Source organism: Chionomys nivalis, chromosome 3 (assembly GCF_950005125.1).
Source record: "Chionomys nivalis chromosome 3, mChiNiv1.1, whole genome shotgun sequence".
Classification (NCBI taxonomy): domain Eukaryota; kingdom Metazoa; phylum Chordata; class Mammalia; order Rodentia; family Cricetidae; genus Chionomys; species Chionomys nivalis.
Genome location: NC_080088.1, coordinates 70,950,232 through 70,975,370, shown reverse-complemented (window position 1 = coordinate 70,975,370; position 25,139 = coordinate 70,950,232). Strand labels below are relative to the sequence as shown.

The 25,139-nt window shown below is 41.9% G+C and overlaps 2 pseudogenes; one reads left to right on the top strand and one right to left on the bottom strand.

The window, feature by feature from the left end:
- Positions 1-17,080: 17,080 nt before the first annotated feature.
- LOC130871305 (L-lactate dehydrogenase A chain-like) lies at positions 17,081-18,709 on the bottom strand (annotated as a pseudogene).
- Positions 18,710-18,838: 129 nt separating this feature from the next.
- LOC130871304 (mitochondrial import inner membrane translocase subunit Tim29-like) lies at positions 18,839-22,390 on the top strand (annotated as a pseudogene).
- Positions 22,391-25,139: the final 2,749 nt, after the last annotated feature.

Genomic DNA, 25,139 nt, shown 5'->3' with positions numbered 1-25,139 from the left:
GAGACCATGGATGCAAACCCAAACTACTATACCCAGCCAAGCTATCGTTCACTATCAATGGAGAAAACAAGACATTCCAGGATAAGAACAAATTTAAACAATACGTTGCCACAAATCCAGCCCTACAGAAAGTAATAGAAGGAAAATCACAACCCAAGGAATCCAACATTGCCAACACTGCCTACAATAACCCAGGCATCTAGCGACCCTTCAACAGCACAACTCAAAGAAGGGAGACACACAAACTCTTCTACCAAAAGCAGTAAGAATAACCGGAGTTAACAACCACTGGTCATTAATATCACTTAATATTAATGGTCTCAATTCACCAATAAAAAGGCACAGGCTAAGAGATTGGATACGAAAACAGGATCCAACAATCTGCTGTTTGCAAGAAACTCATCTCAACCACAAAGACAGGCATCTACTCAGAGTAAAGGGTTGGGAAAAGGTTTTTCAAGCAAATGGTCCTAAGAAAAAAGCAGTGTGGCCATACTAATTTCTAACAAAACTGACTTCAAACTAAAATCAATCAGAAGAGATCGACAGGGACACTTTATACTCATAACAGGAACGATTCAGCAGGATGAAGTCTCAATCCTGAATATCTATGCCCCTAATATAAAAGCAACCACTTATGTAAAAGAAATATTGCTAAAACTCAAGGCAGACATCAAATCACACACACTAGTAGTAGGAGACTTCAACACACCTCTCTCACCAATGGACAGGTCAATCAGACAGAAAACTAATAGAGAATTAAGAGAATTGTTGGAGGTAATGAATCAAATGGACTTAACAGACATCTATAGAACACTCCACCCAAATAGGAAAGAATACACCTTCTTCTCTGCAGCTCATGGAACCTTCTCGAAAATTGACCACATACTTGGAAACAAAAGAAACCTCCACAGATACAAAAAAATATCAGTGTCCACCTGTGTCTTATCAGATCACCACGGATTAAAGTTAGAAGCCACCAACAAAGCTACCCCCAGAAAGCTGACAAACTCATGGAAACTGAACAGTCAACTACTGAACCACACCTGGGTCAAGGAAGAAATTAAGAAAGAAATTAAAGTCTTCCTTGAATTTAATGAAAACAAAGAGACAACATACTCAAACCTATGGGACACGATGAAAGCAGTGCTAAGAGGAAAGTTCATAGCACTAAGTGCCCACTTAAAGAAAACGGAGAAAGCATACATTGGGGACTTAACAGCACACCTGAAAGCTCTAGAAAAAAAAAGAAGCAGACACGCCCAGGAGGAGTAGAAGACTGGAAATAATCAAACTGAGGGCAGAAATCAACAAAATAGAAACACAGAAAACAGTCCAAAGAATCAATGAAACAAAAAGTTGGTTCTTGGAGAAAATCAACAAGATTGACAAACCCCTATCCAAACTAATTAAACGACAGAGAGAGAACACGCAAATAAATAAGATCAGAAATGAAAAGGGGGACATAACCACAGACACAGAGGAAATTCAGAGAATCATTAGATCTTACTACAAAAGCCTGTATGCCACAAAACTGGAAAATGCAAAAGAAATGGACACTTTTTTAGATAAGTACCATATACCAAACCTAAACCAAGACCAGGTGAACGATCTAAATAGACCTGTTAGTCGCGAAGAATTAGAAACAGTTATCAAAAATCTCCCTTCCAAAAAAAGCCCAGGGCCAGATGGTTTCAATGCAGAATTCTACCAGAACTTCCAAGAAGAGCTAATACCTATACTTCTTAATGTATTTCACAATATAGAAACAGAAGAGTCATTGCCAAATTCCTTTTATGAAGCTACAGTTACCCTGATACCAAAACCACACAAAGACCCAACCAAGAAAGAGAATTACAGGCCTATCTCACTCATGAACATCGACGCAAAAATTCTCAATAAAATACTGGCAAACCGAATCCAAGAACACATTAGAAAAGTTATCCATTATGATCAAGTAGGCTTCATTCCAGAGATGCAGGGCTGGTTCAACATACGCAAATCTATCAATGTAATCAACCATATAAATAAACTGAAAGAAAAAAACCATATGATCATTTCATTAGATGCTGAAAAAGCATTCGACAAAATTCAACACTCCTTTATGATAAAGGTCTTGGAGAGATTAGGGATACAAGGGGCATACCTAAATATAATAAAAGCTATTTACAGCAAGCCGACAGCTAACATTAAATTAAATGGAGAAAAACTCAAAGCCATCCCACTAAAATCAGGAACACGACAAGGATGTCCACTCTCTCCATACCTCTTCAATATAGTGCTTGAAGTTCTAGCAATAGCAATAAGACAACATAAGGGGATCAAGGGGATCCGTATTGGAAAGGAAGAAGTTAAGCTTTCGTTATTTGCAGATGATATGATAGTATACATAAGCGACCCCAAAAACTCTACCAAAGAACTCCTACAGCTGATAAACACCTTTGGTAATGTGGCAGGATACAAAATCAACTCCAAAAAATCAGTTGCCTTCCTATACACTAAGGATAAGGAAGCAGAGAGGGAAATCAGAGAAGCATCACCTTTCACGATAGCCACAAATAGCATAAAATACCTTGGGGTAACTCTGACCAAGGAAGTGAAAGATCTATTTGGCAAGAACTTTAAGTCTTTGAAGAAAGAAATTGAAGAGGACACCAGAAAATGGAAGGACCTCCCTTGCTCTTGGATTGGGAGGATCAACATAGTAAAAATGGCAATTCTACCAAAAGCAATCTATAGATTCAACGCAATCCCCATCAAAATCCCATCAAAATTCTTCACAGATCTGGAGAAGACAATAATCAACTTTATATGGAAAAACAAAAAACCCAGGATAGCCAAAACAATCTTATACAATAAAGGATTGTCTGGAGGCATTACCATCCCTGACTTCAAACTCTATTACAGAGCTACAGTACTGAAAACGGCTTGGTACTGGCATAAAAACAGAGAAGTCGACCAATGGAATAGAATAGAAGACCCTGACTTTAGCCCACAAACCTATGAACACCTGATTTTCGATAAAGGAGCTAAAAGTATACAATGGAAAAAAGAGAGCATCTTCAACAAATTGTGCTGGCAAAACTGGAAGTCAATCTGTAGAAGAATGAAAATAGATCCATATATATCACCATGCACAAAACTCAAGTCCAAATGGATTAAAGACCTCAATATCAGTCCAAACACACTGAACCTGATAGAAGAGAAAGTGGGAAGTACTCTACAACACATGGGCACAGGAGAACACTTCCTACGTATAACCCCAGCAGCACAAACACTAAGGACATCATTGAATAAATGGGACCTCCTGAGACTGAGAAGCTTCTGTAAAGCAAAGGACACTGTCACTAAGACAGAAAGGCAACCCACTGACTGGGAGAAGATCTTCACCAACCCCGCAACTGACAAAGGTCTGATATCCAAAATATACAAAGAACTCAAGAAATTAGACCGTAAAAGGTTAATCAATCCAATTATAAAATGGGGCACTGAGCTGAACAGAGACTTTTCAACAGAAGAAGTTCAAATGGCCAAAAGACACTTAAGATCATGCTCAACTTCCTTAGCAATCAGGGAAATGCAAATCAAGACAACATTAAGATACCATCTTACACCGGTCAGAATGGCTAAAATCAAAAACACCAATGATAGCCTCTGCTGGAGAGGTTGTGGAGAAAGGGGCACTCTCATCCATTGCTGGTGGGAATGCAAACTTGTGCAACCACTTTGGAAAGCAGTGTGGCGGTTTCTCAGGAAAGTCGGGTTCAACCTACCTCTTGACCCAGCAATACCACTATTGGGAATATACCCAAGAGATGCCCAAACATACAACAAAAGTATATGCCTAACTATGTTCATAGCAGCATTGTTTGTAATAGCCAGAACCTGGAAACAACCTAGATGTCCTTCAATGGAAGAATGGATGAAGAAAGTATGGAATATATACATATTAGAGTACTACTCAGCAGTAAAAAACAATGACTTCTTGAATTTTGCATACAAATGGACGGAAATTGAAAACACTATCCTGAGTGAGGTAAGCCAGACCCAAAAAGAGGAACATGGGATGTACTCACTCATATTTGGTTTCTAGCCATAAATAAAGGACATTGAGACTATAATTCGTGACTCTAGAGAAGCTAAATAAGAAGGTGAACCCAAAGAAAAACATATAAGCATCCCCCTGAATATTAACCTTCATCAGGCGATGAAAGAAGACAGAGACAGAGACCAACATTGGAGCACTGGACTGAAGTCTCACGATCCAAAGGAGGAGCAGAAGGAGAGTGAGCACGAGCAAGGAACTCAGGACGGCGAGGGGTGCACCCACACACTGAGGCAATGGGGATGATCTATCGGGAACTCACCAAGGCCAGCTGGCCGGGGACTGAAAAAACATGGGACAAAACCGGTCTCGCTGAACATAACGGACAATGAGGACTACTGAGAACTGAAGAACAATGGCAATGGGTTCTTGATCCTATTGCACGTAATGGCTTTGTGGGAGCCCAGGTAGTTTGGATGCTCACCTTAATAGACCTGGATGGAGGTGGGTAGTCCTTGGACCTCCCACAGGGCAGAGAAACCTGCTTGCTCTTTGGGCTGAGGAGGAAGGAAGACTTGAATGGGGGAGGGGGAGGGAATGGGAGGTGGTGGCGGGGAAGAGGCAGAAATCTTTAATAATTAAATTAATTAATTAATAAAAAATCAGCAAGAAAAAAAAAAAGAAAAGAAAGTTGGTATAAAAACCAAAAAAAAAAAAGACTACTTAGTGTAAAATGTGCACTTTGCAAAAAAAAAAAAAAAAAAAAAAAAACAGGTGATGTATATTTTACCTGCTCAAAAATAAAACAAACAAACAAAAAAATCTTTGGCTGGCTTGTGTACAAAGCACTGTCCATACTTGTGTTAATGCAGATTAATTAATTAAGTTATTAACACAAGTTATGTTAACACTTGTTATTAACACTTGTGTTAATAACATAATATGTATGTTACCTTTGAAAGCTGGCTGTCCTGGAATGCACTCTGTAGACCAGGCTGACCTTGAACTCAAAGACTGTCCTGCTCTGTCTCCCAAGTGCTGGGATTATAGGTGTGTGCCACTACTACCTGACTAAATATATATTCTTATTAGACAAAGGCTTTTTATGTTTTTAAATGGTCATTGATTTAAGGATAAAATTAATTTTGAGAATGATGCTGTGGTGGTTTGAAAGAAAATGGCCCCCAAAGGGAGTGGTGTTATTAAAATGGTGTGGCTTTGTTGGAATAGGTGTGGCATTGTTGGAGGAAGTGTGTCATTGTGAGGGTGGACTTAGAGCTCTCTTTTGCTCAAGTTTCACTCCCTGTGACTCTCAGTTCACTTCCTGTTGCCTGCGAGATGTAGAACTCTCAGGTACTGCTCCAGCACCATGTCTGCCTGTATACTAGCATGTCCTACCATGATGGTAATGAACTGAGCCTCTGAAACTGTAAACCACCTCAGTTAAATGTGTTTCTTTTGTAAGATTTGTCACAGTCATGATGTCTCTTCACAGCAACAAAAACGCAAACTAAGACAGAAGTTGGTAAGAGAGACTAGGGTATTACTGTGAAAGTCCTGACTATGCTTTTGTTTTGAGAAATATGGACTTTGGTACTTTGGCTTTGGAAAGCAATGGGATGCTTTCAGCACTACTAGTAGGAGCATGGAAGACAGAGGTGCTAAGAATTATTGAACTGTTGGGGGCTGGATCAAGAGGTTTCAGAGGTGAAGAATTTTAGTGTGCTGCCTAGAGATGGTTCTTGTAATATTTTGGTGAAGAAAGTAGTTGCTTTTTTGCTCTTCTCTGTAAAGTTTGCCTGAGGCTAAAGGAACAGTTTTGGATTAATTCTGTTGGTAGAGTAAATCTCAACAGTATTGATTTTGTTGTGTGGTTATTAGTGGTAACTCTAATGAAGATTTGTAATGAAAAGGAGCAAACGGAGCAGGTTACATTATAAAATGTAAGATTTAAGGAGAAGAGGAGCACCAAAAAGTGGAATGGAGCTAAGTCCTGTGTTCAAGAACATAAGCAGATTTAAAAAGTGAATAAAGGGATTGGTAGCTTCAGGGCAAGATCTGACCCAGTTAAGTTTCCAACTTCTGAAAAGGAATTAAAGAAAATCTTAAAGCTGGGTGTACACCTTTAATTACAGCACTTGAAAGGTGGAGGTTTGTAGATCTCTGAGTTTCAGTCCAGCAAATTCTAGAACAGCTAAATTTAGACAGTGAAGAACAGAAGGCTGGTGAAGACATAATTTAACGAGGGGCCCATGTCTCAGTTCCTGCAAGCAGCAGAACCTGACAGCTTTGACCATGTGGTTCTAGCTTTAGAGTCAACAATATAAGAAAGGCATTATGGAATCTTTCTTTACGACTAAGGAAAGCCACTAAGGCCAGGCTGTGTCAGAAATGTCCCTGAATGGAGGCCTAGAAAGGCCTTGTGTGAAGGTGAAGCCTCAATTGCCTTGGACCCTGAGATACTGGAGATAGCAGAGTCATGAGATGTCTGACAAGGAAAGGAAAGCCGCTAACATGGAATGGGGACAGCCTGTTAAGAAAAAGAAGAATGTTGTAGTCAACAAAGATAAAAAAGGAGTTTGAGATCTGAAGAGCGCTTTGACATTAGACATGGATGTTCAGGGTTTAGAGTTTGCCCAGCTTTAGTCTACTATTTGCTCACTTGCTTCCTTCCCTACATTTTGGTATGGTAATTTATATCCTATATTGGCAGTATGTGATCTGCTTTTTGATTTTGATTTTACAGGGGATTATAGTCAAGAGATTGCATGAATCTCAGAAGAGACTTTGAACTTTATACTTATAAATAAGTTTGAGACTGCTATAGACTATGAGGTCTTTTGAAGTTGGACTGAATGCATTTTTGCATTATAATATGGCTGCAAGATTTTGGGGCTAAGGTGTAGAATATGGCAGTTTGAAAGAAAAGAGTGCCCCTATTAGGAGGTATGGCCTTGTTGAAGTAGGCGTGGACTTGTTAAGGAAGTGAGAGCCTGTGGTGGGGGCTTTGAGGTTTCTTTTGCTGAGAAGAAAAAAAGTGTCTCAGTCCACTTTCCGTTACCTGCAAGATGTAGAATTCTCAGCTGCAGCTCTGTGTATTGCCATGATCCACCATGATGATAATGGACTGAACCTCTAAAACTTTATACCAGCTCCAATGAAATGTTTTTCCTTTATAAGAGTTGCCATGGTCATGGTGTCTCTTCACAACAATAGAAACCCTAAAATAGATGCCTACTTAAAATATTTCTACTAAATTATATAGTTATTATAAACTTTGTTCTACTGGACAAATGTTTAAAACTGTTTATAAAATTTGGTGTATCAGATGAGCAAATAACACATAATATTGTAAGAGACTTTTAACTGTGATAAATGAAGTTTAAAAATAGTTACAGCATCTTCTTCAAAGGATAAAATCAGATAATTTTCCCAGCTAAAAGATAAAAGGACATCCCACAAGAGATTCTATTTTGATGTAAATATCAGGACTGCTTCCAGGTACTTATACCTCATCCTGGAAGGCAGTAAACTTTTTTTGCATCAGCTGAGAGCACTTTCACATAAACTTCAGCTCTTACTTTCTTCCCGTCTCCTCTTCTACAAGACTTCCTGACCCTTCACAAGATTGATGTAAGATATTCCATATAGGGAAAAGTATAGTGCTATTTTGTTTATGCTCTAACAAATAAAACTTGCCTGAAGATCAGAGTGCAAAGCTAGCCACACTAGTCAACATATATGCCAAGCAGTAGTTGGCAGACACCTTTAATACCAGCAGCCACATTAGTTAGCCATAGAGGCTGGGCGGTGGTAGTACTTGTTTGTAACCCCAGCACTAGAGAGGAATATAAGGTAGGACGAGACAGGAACTTACTCTCTTTTCAGTCTGAAGATTCCAAAGAGGTAAGAATTCTCTAGTAGTTGGCTGCTTAGCTTCTCTGACCTTTCTGCTTGAACTCCAATATTTGTTTCTGAAATTTTTTTATTCATTATACATCTGGAACCCACCTTTTAGGATACAAATTCATGAAAAAGTAATTTGCCTGTGGCTTTATGGCCACTGACATAAGTCAGAGCTCCATGCAACTGGAATCACTATACTACCAGCTAGGTTTTCTTTCCTACTCTCCTGGTGGGCTTTCCCTGAGCCCCCTTCTTGGGCTGCTACCAAACCAGGTAGCTGCCTTGAAATCCAATGGGCTTTTATTGTTCTACACAGCAGCAATAAGTCTCACAACTTTATCATCATTGGTGGCAGATTTGAAGAGAAAATTTGGAATTCTTTAAGGAAGGAATTAGTTTAAAAGGAGAATTTTTTCCCATCTTAAAAAAATGGAAGACACAATTACAATAGGTAAAGTTAGATTATATAATGCATGATTTAAAATTAGAACAACTAAATTAAGGGATAATCAATTTAACCGGGATTGATATACTGTTAATTATCATTTTGATAATCCTTGTTGTCATTTTGATAATTCTTGATTCATCTCTTAAGATATTGTTTGGATTGACAGGCAGGATACAGGTCTTAGAAAAACTTAATAAAACAGAACATAGAAATATTTAGTTTCAGACAGAGGAATTTAATGAAGAGCCAATTTCACCATTGCATTATAAGGTTAAAGAGGAACAGCCCAAGATTTTCAAACAACCAACCTTAATATACCCAGCAATCTTACAGGAACAATTGCCAAAATGATAGCTATACCTAAAGCTGTGTTAGAGTTAAATGATCTCCTGTGGAAATGTTGGATTTAAAGAGAGTCAAGGAAGTGATAGTCTCCTATGACATGCATTCACCTTTTGTGAAGCAAATGTTAAACTTGTGTTCAGTTTGTAATAGAATTATTTCTAAAGACTGGATAGACTTAGTTAAGGCTGTTTTAGAGCCTGTTTTGCTGCAGCACAATGGTCTTCTACCCTGTAAAGATTTGTTGCTTGTATTGCTTTAATTAAATGCTGATTGGCCAGTAGCTAGGCAGGAAGTATAGGTGGGACAACCAGAACAGGAGAATTCTGGGAAGAGGAAAGGCTGATTCTGCAGTCATAACCCACACAGAGGAAGTAAGATGAGAATGCTTTGCTGCTAAAAGGTGCCAAGCCACGTGGTTGACACAGACAAGAATTATGGGTTAATGTAGGATGTAAGAGTTAATAAGAAGCCTGAGCTAATAGGCCAACCAGTTTATGATTAATGTAGACCTCTATGTGTTTCTTTGGGACTGAATGGCTGTGGGACCAGGTAGGAGAGAAATCTCTGTCAACACTGGTTCACAATTACAATATAGTACCTGGCTCACAGAAGAGGCTAGGACTATTGAACAATGGAGTAAAGTTAGAGGTATGGAAATCTCCCAAGTTCAACTTCTTGGAGAAGGAGATTATGCTACTGTAGAAAGATAATCTTTATATGATGACCACATTCTTGCTTTATGCCACACAGCAGCTTTGAATGCTTGGGACAGAATTGGAGAAGAAGGAAAGAAAGTTGAGTATTTACTAAAGTTATAAAGGGCCCAAAGGAAGTCTCCATGGATTTCTTACAAAGATTGACTTTTGCAGTAAATAGGATAATACCAAATTCAGAAGCTAGACAAATAATAATTGAATCTCTGGTTTTTGAAAATGCTAATTCTCAAATCAAAAGGATAATTAGGCCTTACAGGCAAGGTCAGCACCTTTGGAGGAAAGGATCTGAGATACAATCAATATTGAATCTCACGACTATGATATTGCTTAGAGAGTAGAAGTGATTTCCAGAGGTTGGAGGAAAAATGGACATTGTCAAGTGTTATAATTGTGGCAAAAAAGGTCACCTTAAAAGAGACTGTAAACAGGGTATTCCAAAAAACAATGTTTTTTCTAAGGATAATCCAAACAGAACATTCTTCTCTTCTGGATTATGTAGAAGGTGTGGCAAAGGCAGGCATTGAACTAATAAATATAGATCAACAAGAGATATTCAAAGTAACCCTTTGCTGTTGGTAAATTCCTTAAGGGGCCTCTCAAAGCCTCCGATGCCAAATCCAGTTTAGTTGTTTCCTGCCATGTGGAAACTCCTTCTCAGAGCAATTAAAAAACCTAATGCCTATTGTAAGAAACCATACTCCTCTGGATAATAGAATAAAAGAGGAACAAAAAATTCAGGAGAAACAATAAAGTGAGTGTTTTGACAAACTTCTATAAATAAACAAATTAAAGACCAAAATTAAAAATGCAAAATAAATGACATCATTAAAGGTATGGTAGACATAGGTGTACATGTAACAACAATTTCACCAGAATCTTGGCATCCAAATGGGCTTCTTCAGGAAGTAAGTGTTCAGCTTTTAGGGACTGGAACTTTATTTCAGGGAAAACAGAGCATGAGATGGGTTGAATGTATAGGGCTGGAAGTACAGAAGGAAAAATTAAAGCCAAATGTTGCTAACATAGCAATAAATTTGTAGGGACATGATTTGTTATAACAATGGAATACTCAGATTAATATTCCCCCAATCTTATAAACAAACTATAAATTAACATATGTCTCTAGGGAAAATGTTAGAAGGCATTATAAAAAACAGTCACCAACCATTCAGGTTATACAAGAACAGGACACAATAACTGCTGACCTTCCAAGGCACCAACAGCCCTACCTTTAAAATGGTTGACAGACAAACCTGTATGGGATGTGCAATGGTCTTTAACAACAGAGACACTGTAGGCTTTAGAATAGCTGGTACAGGAGCAACTAAATGCTCAGCATAATGAAAAATCAACCAGCCCTTGGAATTCTCCAGTATTTGTTATTAAAAAGAAATCTGGAAATTGGATACTGGTAACAGATTTAAGACCTCTTAATAATGTAATGCATCCCCATTAGGAAAGAAAATGCTTTGCCTTGACTGAAGACAGTGTGCTGTTCTACTTGGACAAGCAGAACACAAAAGAGAGTGACTGCCAAACCTTATCAAGACAAGGTGGGACAGTCTTTCAAAAATCCTGCTTCATAGAAAAATCTTTCAAATATTCTAGGCCTTTGGGCTGAAGGATATGGATGGCCCAATGTTGCGGAAGAACTGTGGGTGACTGTTTAGGCAGTCAACTGTTTCTGTAATTTCTCACATTGTTTTTGGAAGTTGCTTGCTTATATTTCCTGCTTACTCAGTTAATATTATTTCCTTCTGGAGTGTCTGGGGTATTGAAGACTAGATAGTTATAGTTTTCCTTGTTTATGAGACTCAGAAAAAATTTACTAAAGAAGTTTAAAGTGTATATATGGTTGGGAGCTATCAAAAGGTAGTTTTGGGTGGTAATGCAAGTTATGATAGAAAGTAAATTGGGTATAAGACTTGCACTCATCAAGAAAGGATAGATAATGGAATATTTTCTCTGAATTTGACAAATGCGAATGGATTAGACATTGTTGTACTTATTGCCCTTATATGTTATATATAGATATTGTACTTATTGTATATAGTTTCTCTTATATTAGATATAACCTTCTTTTTTATATTACATGAAAGAGGAAATATCGTGATATTTTGTTTATGATCTAACAAATAAAGCTTTCCTGAAAATTAGAGTGCAAAGTTAGCCACACTGGTCAGCTATATAGGCCAGGCAGTGTGGTGGCACAGACCTTTAATACCAGCAGCCACACTAGTTAGCCATAAAGGCCAGGTGGTGGTAGTGCATGCCTTCAATCCCAACACTAGAGAAGACTATAAAGCAAGATGAGACAGGAACTTGCTGTCTTTTCAGTCTGAAGGTTTTATAGAGGTAAGACCTCTCTAGTGGTTGGCTACTTTGCTTCTCTGATCTTTTGGTTTGAACCTCAATATTTGTCTCTGAGTTTTTATTATTCATGCCACAGATAAGTATTTAACAGTCACTTGCTCTTAGCACTTTGTCACTTATAAATCTCTGCACAGACTGCTGCCCACTGCAACAAAGAAGCTTTTTTGACTTCTTCTGAGAGCAGCTCTAGTCTATGAGTGTAAGCATAAATATTTAGAAGGCAGTTTGATAACATGTCCTTTAGTATATACAACAATAGTACATTCCCTGCTATGACCTTTCAACTCTCAAGCCATGGGCTTTTGGCTGAGTATATAACAAAAATCATGAATTTCCTCCCATAAAGCAGGCCTCAAACACAGCCAGAAAGTGGTTTGTTACCTCAGTAACAATACACTATTTTACCAGTAGACAACATCTTGCTTGACAGGTGTTATTCTAACATGTTGAGTCCATCATGGAATAAGACCATTGATGAGTTTTTTCCTCTAGAGGCTTGCATAGGCCCCTCTAGCACTATGAAAGCCTCTTGTACCAGTTTCTGCTTTTCTTGTTTTTTTATTTTGTTTTTGTTTTTTGTTTTTTTGGTTTTTTTTTTTTTTTTTTTTGGTTTTTCGAGACAAGGTTTCTCTGTGGTTTTTGGAGCCTGTCCTGGAACTTGATCTTGTAGACCAGGCTGGTCTCGAACTCACAGAGATCCGCCTGCCTCTGCCTCCCGAGTGCTGGGATTAAAGGCGTGTGCCACCACCGCCCGGCTGCTTTTCTTGTTTTAAATGAAGTTTTTGATTTATTTTGAACTGATTTTTCTTTCAGGTAAGAGATGTGGATCTAATTGTTCTACAGGTGAATGTCCAGTTTTGCCTTCAGCATCTGCTCAATTGGCTCTCTTTCATTCTTTTGCATGTTTTTGACACCTTTGTCAAATATTAGATGGAAACAGCTCTATATATTTATTTATGGGTCCTCTATTGTGTTCCATTGATATACATGTCTATTTTGGGGCCAGTACCATGTTGTCTTTAACATTATAGCTCTGTAGTATAATTAAAAATCAGGTATTATGATATCCCCAGCATTTATCTTTCTGTTTAGAATAACTTTGGCTAGTCATGGTCTTTTGTACTTCCATATCAATTTTAGGATATTTTTTCCTAATCTGTAAAGAAAGTCTTTGGTATTTGATACAGATTTTATTAGATCTATAGATTATTTTTATTAGTAGTTATTTTCACAATACTAATTATGCCAATTCAGCATCATGGATTATCTTTCTTCCATCCAATATCATCTTTAATTTTTTCAGTGTCTTTTCATTTTAAAGGTCTTTCACTTCCTTAGTTAGCTTTACTTTCAGGTACTCTGTTGATTGATCTCCTGTGAATGGTATACTTTTCCTATTTTTTCCCCAGTAAGTTTGTTGAGTATATAGAAAAACTATTATTTATTTATTTATTTGTTATATGAGGAGTGGGGCCCCTTGTTTGTCCCAGCTGCCCAGCTAGCTTACACCTGAAATAACCACCCAGAAACTGTATTAATTAAAACATTGTTTGGCCATTAGCTCTAACTTCTTATTAGCTAACTCTTACATCTTGATTTAGCTCATTTCTATTAATCTATGTATCGCCATGTGGCTGTGGCTTACCGGTAAGATTCTAACTACCATTCATCTGAGGCAGAGGATCCATGGCTTCTCTGACTCTTCTCTTCTTCCTCTCAGCATTCAGTTCTGTCTACTCTGCCTACCTAAATTCTACCTTATCAGGCCCAAAGCAGTTTCTTTATTCATTAACCAATGAAAGCAACACATGATCAGAAGACCCTCCTACACCATTTGCTTGTGTGTTTTACCTATGCATGTGTACCACAGGTGTGCCTGGTGCCTACAAAGTCCAGGAGAGGGTGTTGCATCCCCTGGAATTGGAGTGGGCCTCCATGTGAGTGCCAGGACCTGAGCCTGGGTTCTCTGCAAGAACAAGTGCTCTTAACTCTTGAGCCATCCCTAGTTCCTATTCCTTTCTGTGTGTTGATTTTTGATATTTGCAACTTTACTGAAAGATTAACCGAGCTAAAAGATTTCTGGAGGAGTCCATAGGGTTTTTTATATATGGAGTATGTCATTTACAAATAAAGATAATTTTATCTTTTCTTTTTGTTTCCCTTTCATTTATTTTGTTTCTCTTATTGTTTGAGCTCAGACTTTAAACATTATATTGTAAGAGTAGAAAGAGTAGGTACCTTCCTCTCATTACAGATTGTTAATGTTTTCAGTTTTGCTCACATTAAATATAATATTGGAATATATTTGTCATATATTGTCTTTATTATTTCAGATATGCTCAACCCATCCTTAATCTCTTTTAGGATTTTATCATGAAGGCATGTGGAACTTTATCAAATACCTTTTCTACATCTATCAAGATGATGATGTAAGTTTTGTTAAGTTTATTTCTGTATAATTGATTTGCATATGTTGAATGAGTCTTTCATTACTATGATGAAACTAACCTGGTTGTGGTGTGTGATCTTGATTGTTCTTGAGTTCAGTTTGCAAGGATTTTTTTTTGAAAATGTATGCATCTATTTGAACTTTGCATTTTAAAAAATTATTTTTATTTTATGTACATTGGTGTTTTGCTGACATGTTTGTCTGTGTGAGGGAGTCTGATCCCCTGGAACAGGAATTATAGACAGTTGAAAGCTGCCATGTTGGGACTGGGAATGGAGCTTGGGTCCTCTGGAAGAGCAGAGGTGCTCTTAACCACTGAGCCATTTCTCCAGTCCCCAACTTTACTTTTATTAATAATCAGTGCTTTGTTGAGAAAATTTAAAAATCGACAGAATCAATTAAAGTACAATTTTCATTTAACATATAGAAAGATACCAAGTAAATAACCTATAAATACATACCAAGATCTTAGAAAATTAAAAAAAAGCCAAACCCAAAGCAGTAGGAATCAGGAAGCAGTAGAGATCAGAGTAGTCATGACTGAAATAGAGAAACTAAAAGGCGAATTCAGGGTTCCAGTGCTGTGGTGCATTTGGTGCGGCAGGGCGATGATGAGTTGAGAGCTTTGGTGAGCTGGAGAACCACAATATGGTATCAGATCCCATGGAACTGGATTTACAGGTAGTTGTGAGCTGCCATGTGGGTGCTGGTAAGTGAACACAGGTCCCCTCAAAGAGAAGTCAATGCTCTTAACCACTAAGACATCTATCCAGCCCAAAGCTATTCTTCTTAAGAAGCTTATTTGGCATGAGACACAGTGTGTACAAGACTCCCCAAGCCAGTTTTTTTATCTACTCTACCTTATACTTTTCCTATCCTTTTCAGCCCCTGGAACCTCCATCTTTTAATTCTTGATAGAAATGTACCAAAAGCAGGGCCAGCAACTCATTTAAGAGGGTAATTAAAAGTTTTTAAAAGTGGAAGAAGGCTTCTGCATTTAAAGGTTCTTGGTTCGAAGCAGCAACAGTGGTACTTCCTAGAGTCCTGAAATGCCAGCTAAAAGATGACTGAAATTGGATGCTCTGTTTGAGGAAAATATGGAAGACACTGCATGGCACTTAAAGCATCACTAGAGGTGTACCCAGCGATTTAGAGTACCATCATTCGTCTGTCTTAGAGTGCAGCTGTGACCATGGATCACATCTCTTTCATCGCACAGAGTGTGACGCTGGATTTAACAATATACCTCAGTCATAATAATAAAAACAGCACGGTACTGACACACACACACAAAAACAGCCCAAATATACGGCCAAATCCAAACGACCCAGGAAAACACCTCACACTGCTTTAGCCACCTGTGTATTGTCACATGGCTGTGATAAACTATACTTGAGAAAAGCGACTTAAGGAAGGGTTCCTTTGGTTTAGAGCTTCAGGGTATAGACCACCAAGGCACGAAAGCCATGGTAGCAGGCACGGGAAACCGATGCTTAAACTGTGTCTGCAGTCAGTAAGCAACGAGAGACAAATACTGATGCTTACCCTGCCTTCTCAGGGTATTCTCAGGGATGAAAGAAGCAACTATTACAGGACATTGGTCCCAAGAGAGGGTTCGTTGTTCTGGTAAACCTGACGGTGTGGGTTCTCAGCCTTGGGAACTGGTTTGTGGAAAGAATAAAGAAGAGTTTGGAGCTATGACCCAGAGAACCCCTAGAGTGCGGAGCGTACATCTCTTATGGGAACATTCTGGTGCGAGAGTTTTGGAGGCTAAACTGCCGAGAGAAATGTGGACAGTGAAAGCCAGGAGCAGAAAGTTCCAGAAAGGAACAGGGAACTTAGTTTCAAGCCGTTCTTAAGCATTTCAGTGGAGAATCTGGTTGTATTTTGCCCCGTGCGTGGTTTAAAAGTCATGAGCTAAATCGTTCGGCACGGGCAAGACAGCTTGGCGCCCATGGGCACCGCTCACTGTATTTTGTGAGATCTGCAGTGGGCACTCAAAGTAGAAAGATGGAAAAACTGGGGGTTCACAAAGAAAAGAGTGTGAAGGAGGCCCAAGTGTCAAGACAGGATGGAAGAGGGTGTGGACAAAGTAGCTCTAATTATTGTGATTACCAGAATTAAGCAGAAACCAGTACACTTTGCACTAGGGCAACAGGAAAGCCCAGGACCCTACCGACTGCCAACCACTAAAAATTCCCAGGTGTAACCATGCCAACATCCTTAAAAAAACGTTCCCTGGAAAAGGTGAGAAAACAAAGATAGCCTTCAGGGCACGCTGAGCCAGCAGACCTGCGTCAGGAAATATGTTTTCCAGGTACAGGCTGTCCCATTACTTAACTAATTAAACCCCACTAGATTCTCTCTCTCTCTGTTCAAAGTTTATTTGGTGTTTTCGTTGGCACGACACTTGGGTAGTTGGTTGCATCATCCGTATTCAGAACTTACTTTTTACATAATAATACAATGTACATTCCAGACACAAATAACACACACAGTAACATCCTTTAGGATAGCCAAGCACAGGATACGCATACTGGATTTAGACACCGGAGCCAGGGTATGACTAGTAGGGAACTCGTTGGCCTAGGTGTGTTTGGTGAGGGTGCACAGAACAACGCCCCAGCAGGCTCCCAGGGTAACTGAAGCCTGTACACAATTGGCAGTGTGTCTCCGGGATAGTGGGACTGTCACATTCACCAGGCTACCACCACACAAGTACGACTTCGTATTGGGGTAGAGCTGTGGGAACTGAGGTTTTCTCCAGGCCACCGAAACACAGCAGCGTTAACCACCGCTCAGACGAGGAGACAGAGCATGTTCTCCAGAGAAGCCCTGCTGCAGCCTGGACGGAAGTTCTCGGATGTCTGAGGACTCCAGAACTGCAGCTCTCGCTGGCTTCCCCAGGGCATGTCTGTTCTCTTCTTCAAGCCGGTCTCCTTTACTCCCTTCACTGCATCTGAGAATCTATTTGTTCGCAGGACACCAGGAACACTGAGGAATCCTTCTTGACTCCATAGAGACCCTTTATCACGATGGAAATGGGATGAACCTGCCTAAGATTCTTCATTACGCTTCTGGCTAAGTCTCCCATGGAGAGGCCAATGGCCCAGGCTATACAACCTTTCAGTTTGATCACGTCATAGGTCCTGTCAGCCACCTGCTCATGAACCTCTTTCCACTGCTCTTTTTTTGTTGTTGTTGTTGTTTTCGAGATAGGGTTTCTCTGTAGCTTTGGAGCCTGTCCTGGAACTCCCTTTGTGGACCAGGCTGGCATCGAACTCACAGAGATCCGCCTGCCTCTGCCTCCCGAGTGCTGGGATTAAAGGCGTGCGCCACCACCGCCCAGCCACTCCACTGCTCTTGTCTGCATCAGTTCCCAGTTCTGGCTTGAGAATCTTCAGGGAGATTCTGGCAACTCTCATGCCACCCCACATGGGCACAGTGGCGTCTCCATGTTCCTTTAGGACTCATCCATGGTACGCCCAGCCTTTCTCCCATCGGGTAACAGGACTGAGCTGACTCCAGATTGGAATCAGATAACTTGGTGTTGGGGAAAGGCACTTCCTTTCCAAATCACAAAGATCAAGATACCCACTGGGTTAGAAACAATAAGCAGCTCGCAATCTTAACCTGTACTTCACAACACAGAGAAGGATGAACTTGAAGATGCTCAGATTTCGCTGGTCCAAATTGAGTCAGCTTTCTCCCTGTTGCTGACAGGACCCCACTGTGATGATGACCAGCTTGGAGTCTGCAGGCATGCTACAGTCTTCATCAGAGACAATTTTGGGCATTCTAAGGAAAAGGCTACCATGCTGAAAATGGATCATCTCTCCCTTCAATTTGTCTCCCGTGACATCGACAGGAGCAAGCTCATCTTGCCAAGTCCTTCATTAAGATACAGATAGCACCGCCCGGTCATACTGGCGCGTGCCATTAATCCCAGCACTTGGGAGGCAAAGGCCTGTGTGTCTCTGGGAGTTCAAGGGTAGCTTGGTCTGCAGAGTGAGTTTCAGACAGCCGGAGCTACACAGAGAAAGCCTGCCTTGAGAAACAACAAACAAACAAACCAAAGAAGCAAACAAATGTTACGGATGGTATAAGCCAGGCCAACAGCGTCAATGCCAACGGTAGTGATCTTGTTTGGGCGGTGTCAGGCGTGAAGCAGAGTGGTCTGGGTTCAGCGACAGTGGCTCCAGCGCCGGTTCTATCTACTTAAAGCTTCACTTGTTTTTGTTTTGTTTTGAGACAGAGACTCTCCACATAGCGCAGACTGGCCTCAAACTCATGGTCTTCCCACCTCAGCTTCTTAGATGCTGAGGTTACAGGTGTGGGATATCACCAACTCCTCCTTCACTCCTAAATACACACCCTGGAAGAAATTTTTGAATATCTGAAATCACTGAGGAACACACTCGAGTCATATCCGTACCTACCGGACTCAGTATTAGGCACTGTCTCATGCTGAGAGTGGCGTCTTCGGTGGCTGGCTGCAATCAGTACCTTTAAATATAATTTCCACTTTGAACTCTCCCCCGTTCTTTCCAATAGACATGGACATGCCAATATTTGTTCCTAAGTCTGCTAACCAAGCTCGACTGTGAGTGTCCTAGTGACGTCTATGGAGTGGTGATTTCAACTGTGGAGCAGGCAGGAAAAGCACCCTGTTACGTTAAGGAATGGGAAATTCCACTGGCAATGGGAACAAAAAGTGTCAAACAGCTAACACCAGCTTAGTGCTCTGCTCCCTAGATGTCTACACAGAATAAAGGAAAATGCTCACAATCTTCAAGTTACACAGTGATCTGAACTTCTGAGACATCATCACTCAAGCATACCCACAAGGAGTCTGAGATATTATCTTTCTTTACTTTCTTTCCTTCCTTCCTTCTTTCTTCTTTCTTTCTTCCTTCCTTCCTTTCTCCCTCCCTCCCTCCCTCCCTCCCTCCCTCCCTCCCTCCCTCTCTCTTTTCTTTTCTTTTCTTTTCTTTTTTTTTTTCCAAGATAGGGTTTCTCTGTGTAGCCCTGGCTGTCCTGGAACTCAGTCTGCAAACCAGGCTGGTCTCTGTTGGGAGCTGTGAACCCCCCAGATCCTGAATTTCTGGTAAACAACTTGTAATGCTTACAACTGCTCTGGGCACGAGACCCTCCTGATGGCAGGGGAGTGATTTCTGCTGGGTTTGGCTGGGGCGTGGCTGTCAGTTAAGGATCTCTATATAAATGGCTCTGGTACACAATAGGGGGGCATTCTTGCTTCAAAGATGACCCGTGTCTCTGTCTGTGAGTCTTCGTGTGTTTCAATCTCCAGCCCCTTGCCTGGTTCACGAACTGTATGGTAGCGCATAGAACGCAGGCGGGCGTGATGCACTGCAGGTCTCAAACTCAGATGTCCACCTGCCTCTGCCTCCTGAGTGCTGGGATTAAAGATGTGCACCACCACTGCCCAGCTATGCCACCATCACCCAGCTATTTTCATCTATGATATTAGAAGTAATCAAAAAGTTTCATGGCACAATACTTTTTGTAATGTTAAGGAGAGACAGAGCATTTACTGATGGGAGATAGAATGATGCAATACTTTTAGAAAGCAACTTGAGAGTGTCTGTCAAAATCTGAGCCTAAAGGTAGTGGTGCATGCTTTTAATCCCAGTACTTGGGAGGCAGAGGCAGGCAGATTCTGAGTTCACGGTCTGCCGTTCATATAGTGCGTACCAGGACAGCCAGGGCTATTACACAGAGAAACCCTGTCTCAAAGAAACCAAAAAACAAACAAAAAACTATTTACTTTTAGCCAGTCAGTCATTGTTTATCAGGCTAACACACTTACACAGGTGTGAAGTGAAGTGCAGGTAGATTTACCCATCCTAAGATTTTTAATTTTTTTGAGATCTTATTTATTTTTTATTTTATGTTTGAGCATTTTACCTGTATACATACTGTGTGCCCCATGTGTGTATAGTGCCCATGGGACTGAAGTTACAGATTGTTGTAAGCTACCATGTGGGTGCAGGGAATTGAACCTGGGTCCCGTAGAATAGCAGCGAGTGTTCTTGAGGGCTGTGCCAGCTCTCCAGCCCCATCAGAGATTTAAAAAATCAATTGTTGTTATGATACATGTGTGTGCATGGTGTGTGTGTGTGTGGGTGGGATGCAGACAACTTTGTGTAGTCTGTTCCTGCTTTCCTCCTTTATATATGTTTCAGGAATCAAACTCAGGTTGCCAGGCTTGCCACCCTCACGGTTTCTTTTGGAAACAACTTGAAATCAACTAGTAAAGGAAGGATTAAATAAACTGTAAACAACTTGAAATCAACTAGTAAAGGAAGGATTAAATAACTGTTAAGTGTCCATGCAATGAAAAACTTTGTGGATTTTCAAAAAAATGGAGCAGTTCCATGTATACTGGCTTGGAATGTTGACTAAGCCGCAGCTTTAAACAGCAGTGATCACCAAACATGTGAAGTACCTCGCAGTACCATCATCTAGAAGAGTTGTGAATGAAAAGGACTCTTTGCCTGTTTCCCATCCATTTATGACTTATGTATATGTGCAATGTTTTCTAGCTTGTTGCTAGGGCAGCTGAAGTCCTCAGAATCTACTACAGACCATGTGATTTAATGACAGAAATATTTCTCATCAATTTGAATTCTAGAACTTCAAGATCATGGTGTCGCTGGTCCAGTGGGCGCAGTGAAGCGAGTGGTTCCGCGACGGTGGCGGCAAAGCCAAGGGATGTGGGCGCGACTGGGCACTTGGGCCCGCGCGCTGCTGCGAGATTACGCCGAGGCGTGAGGAGACGCGGCGGCCGCGGCCCGTGCCCGACCTGGCCGCGCGGCACTGTATGTTGGGCTGCTGGGCGGCGCCGCGGCCTGCTGTGCCCTGGCACCCAGTGAGACGGCCTTTGAGGAGGCCTTGCTCGACGCGTCGGGGTCTCTCTTGCTGCTGGCGCCGACCACGCGCAACCGCCACTCGGAAGCGTTTTTGCAACGCCTGCTGTGGCTGAGAGGCCGCGGGCGACTGCGCCACGTGAACCTGGGACTCTGCTCGCTGGTGTACGAGGCGCCCTTTGATGCCCAGGCCAGCCTCTACCAGGCTTGCTGCCGCTACCTGCAGCCACGCTGGATCGACTTCCCCGGCCGGGTCCTCGACGTGGGCTTCGTGGGCCGTTGGTGGGTCCTGGAGAACCGCATGCGTGATTGCGACATCAACGACGACGAGTTTCTCCACCTGCCTGCACATCTCCGCGTTGTCGGGCCCCACTAGCTGCACTCTGAGGCCAACGAGAGGCTGTTTGAGGAGAAGTTCAAGCAGGTCGTGCTCACCGATGACCAGGTGGACTAGGCGCTGTGGGAAGAGCAGGTGTTGCAGAAGGAGAGAAAGGATAGACTGGCGCTGAGCGAGGCTGCTTCACTGGTGCAATCCGAGGTTTCCAGATGAAGCCCAAGGAGCCCCCGCATCTCCATGCTCAGGCAAACTGTTGGCCATGGATGATGCAGTGAATGAGATGGAGATGAACCGCACTCACTGTGGTTTTGAGGGACTGCTTCCCCAGTAGCTGAAGCTGATTGAAAGCCTTCCTGGCCTTGGAGATGGAGCACTTGACTGTTCTCTTTAACCACCAGGGCTGAGTAGGGAGCCTGTATTGTGTAGCCTGTTGTACCTGTCCTTGAGTGCTTGAGCACTAGCTTAGCTTAGTCTGGCTTCTGTTCTCAGCACTGCAAAACAGAACAAAAATGAACTTTTGCTTTGGGGTTATTGTTTATTTGGTTGGTTTTTGAGGCCAGGATTCCCATACAGCCTAGACTGCCCCTGAATCCTTCCTGAACTCCAGTCCACCACAGTGTACATACGTAGCCCACGCGTAAGTCCTGTTCATGGGGCTACAAAGACATCCTGATTTCCAGTGACTCCCAAGATGCTAAGACCGTTCACATATTCACATTCTTTTTCGAGTGTTTATATGAATTTTTAAGGAAGATCTGGCTCTGTTGCCCAGGCTAGTCTAGAGTTCATGGGCACAAGTGGACCTTCCAGGAGCTGGATAGCTCAATATTCAAGAGTACTGACTGCTCTTCCCTTCCGCAGGGGAGAGCCTCGATTCACGTCTCCCCGTCCTCATAGAGGTTCACAAACATCTATAGCTCCAGTTCAGGGACTCCGACCTTTCCTTTCTGGATTCCTTGGGCACTAGTCAGGTATGTGTTGTACAGACTTGTGTGCAGACAAAACACACACATTTAAAAAGCGATCCTCCTAAACAGCCTTCCAAGATTGAGACTGCAATCATGTACCACAGTGGCCAACCTCAGATGATTCTTTTTCAGTTGGAGCTGAGATGTGCTTGTTTGGGTTTTTGTTTGTTGTGGGTTTTGGTTTGGTTTGAGACAGGGTCTGGAACTGGCTATGAAGAACAGTCTGACCTTCAACTCACAGATAAGTGCCTCTGAAAAAAAAAAAAAAACAAATGATCGTGGTGTCCCTTGGGGACTTTGTTCCCCTCTCTTTCTCTCTCTTGGCTTGTCAATGGCCTCCCCCACTGTCTTCACAAAGTCTTCTGTCTGTGTATCTGTCCTAATTACATAAGGATAACACATGCCTGTGGTCCTTCACCGGAATCTCTTCTTAAAAAAAAATTATTTCCAGATGTATCTAGTCCCATTCTACAGTATGAGAAGCTTGGATTTCAGTGGGTGGGTCTGAGCCGAGGAAGGGGATACAGTTAGCTCACAACAAGAAGGGATTCCTTTCTGTGCCTCATGGAAGTTGGACAAGCAGCTATGACCCTGCTGGTCCTGGCAGAGGGGAGCTGTTGAGTCCGTCAACAGGTGAAGAGAAAAGCTATGTCTGCCTTTGAAGGTTATGTCTTATGTAAGTGACACAGATTCTTGAAACTCAATTGGTGTAACAGGACCCAAGACATCAGTAGGCCCCCAGACCTTAGCACAAGGAGGAGTACCATTTGGGCCATAAGATTCAACACATAAACAGCACCACCAGCCAAATGAAAACAAAGGCCTAATTCATCAAAGTCCGTGGTTCTGGGAAAGTCTCTAAATGGGTTAACTTCGCTTTTTGCCTTCTGTCATTCTACATCTGGCTAAGTGTTCCTGTTAATAACTGAAGTGTGTCAACAAAGAGTAAGGTTTATTGTGTGTACAAGTTTGCCCTGAGGAAGGCTCTGCGCTACACTGGGACCCTAAACACGTGGTGCACATGCTGGCTGGCTAGCAAAGACTTTCTCTTGGCTTGAGCCCACGACCAAGCAGTCTTCTTAACCTTTGCCACAGTTCAATATCATAGGCATTAGAATTAGCCAGACAGATCTAGATTGGTCTCCTTTTGAGTGTGTGTGTTTGTGTGTGCGCGCGCGCGTGTGTATGTGTATGACCTCCAGGAGCAACCTTCTGAGACTTGTCTCGGAGAAAATTATACAATCCATCCTGGGACAGATTCCTCTACGTCAGCCACACGGAACGGTGCTGAGAATTTTTCTGAGAAATGTCCCCATTGCTGAGACTGGTCTGAGCTCCAGGGCTTCTGGTTCACTCAAATTAATTCCTCTGATTCTCTGGAGGTGGGGTGTGGGAGGAAGGGCATGGAGAAGGACTGAGAGCCGTTCTAGGGCGAGGCTGCCCTCCCGAGGTATCAAGGGCCCTCGGTCTCTATATTTGGCTTTATCTTGCTTCAGGGATGCCTACCGACCTTAGCCCCTGCACTGGTGATGACAATCTGTGGGCAGCTCTTCAGTCACTCTCTCAGTCCTGGATCCCATTCTATGCACCCCCCCCCGCACTTCCTCTTCTCCCCCACTCCCTACCCCCATAGCACTTAATATTTTTGAACACACTGTGCATTTTCTTGCCTATTCCCAGGAATTGTTGCCCATATTGTTCATAGATGAATCTCAGGCAGCTGGGCCCATGCCTGGTCCATTTGACACTTGGTAGTTATCAGTTGATTGGCAGGCAGAGCACATGACCATCTGCTGGCCATGTCCCTTTCCTTTCTGGACCGTGAAGTCATGTGTCCCCTTTCAACATGCTGATCTCCACTTCTCACGGCTGAGGGCAGCTAAGGCACCTGGCCTCTTATGTCTTCCAGTTTCGTGCTATCCTGTGATTAAGGCAGCAGGAATGTACTTATTTTAGAAATTAAGGCTCACAAAGGATAAGGAACCTGGTTAGCAATTAAGATGTCCAGGCTCATCTCCACCTAAGTTTTATGCAGTTTGTGACTTGGGATGATCAACTGAGGTCAGAACTCACCCTTCAGGAAGTTAAGTCTGCCTCTGCCTATTCTCTTCCTCAGTACACATAGCCTTTTTGTTCACCTTCCTAGAAATTCAAGTCTGCTTCTTTGTCTTTGGAGAAATTTTACGAGTGAGGGTAGGTGGTTAACTGTGGAAGCTTGCTCTGGCTTGTTTTATATCATCTTGCCACAAGCTAGAGCCCTTTGGGAAGAGGGACTCTCAGTTGAGAAAATGCCTCCATAAGACGGGGCTGTAGGCAAGCCTGTGAGGTATTTTTTAAATTAGTGATTAATGGGGGAAGGCCATTCCTGGGCAAGAAGTGCCATTCCTGGGCACGTTATCCTTGAGTGTATAAGAAAGCAGGCAAGGCAAGCTATGGTGAGCAAGCCAGTAAGCAGCATCCCTCCATGGCCTCTGCATCAGCTCCTGACTCCTGGTTCCTACCCTGTTTGAATTCTGGGCATGATTTCTCGCCATGATAGCCTGTTAACTGGAAGTTGAAAATAAAAGAAACTCTTTTCTCTGCATATTGCTTTTGGTAATGGTGTTTTATCACAGCAGTAGAAACCCAACTAAGACAGCAGTTATAGCAGATTCAGGTCTGC